The following is a 652-nucleotide window of genomic DNA, read 5'->3' on the forward strand; positions in this document are numbered from 1 at the left end:
CTTGCCGCGAGCCCCCAGGAGCTCTCCTCCCCGGCGTTGCCGCCGCGATGCAGGCAGCTCTCTGGGGCTCCTGGGCTTCTCCTGGCGGTCTCAGCTGGCCGCGGGGCTCACCGTGCCCCAGGAGAGCCAGAGGGGCTCTGTGCACCAGCCCAGGGCCTCAGCAGTCTGCAGCCAGCGGCGAAGACCACGTAACCAACTAACCCACCGTGCATGAGCCCTCATAACCGCTCGCTGCATGCATTGGGTGCCCATGTGCCAGGAACAGGACTCGGTCCCTTCGGCGTGCCAGCAGGAAGGGAGAAGGACAGGGTCTACCAGGACAGCGGGGGGAGGACGGTCCCCATCTCCTTGCCCCCCCGACCTGCTCTAACCCTTAGACTCACTGCTCCTAACCTGTGTAATCTGTCTATTTTAGGGGTTTCTATAGTATCCATCACCGTAGGTCTAAGAACTCCCAGGTAAGGTGGCCGGGATGGGTGGTCTGCTCTCCCTCTCCCGGTGGCTAAGGAGGCTTGTCCAGGGCCGTGTGGGATCTGCCTGCGCCTGCCTGCGCCATGGTGCTGCCTGTCCCACGTCCTGCGCCTGCCCCGCTCTGGGCATCCGCCCCAGCACAAGGTCCCCTCCGCAGGAGAGGGGCTGGTGCCCGTGGGGG

The sequence above is a fragment of the Egretta garzetta genome, unplaced genomic scaffold (genome assembly GCF_000687185.1).
Source record: "Egretta garzetta isolate BGI_Z169 unplaced genomic scaffold, ASM68718v1 scaffold7, whole genome shotgun sequence".
Classification (NCBI taxonomy): domain Eukaryota; kingdom Metazoa; phylum Chordata; class Aves; order Pelecaniformes; family Ardeidae; genus Egretta; species Egretta garzetta.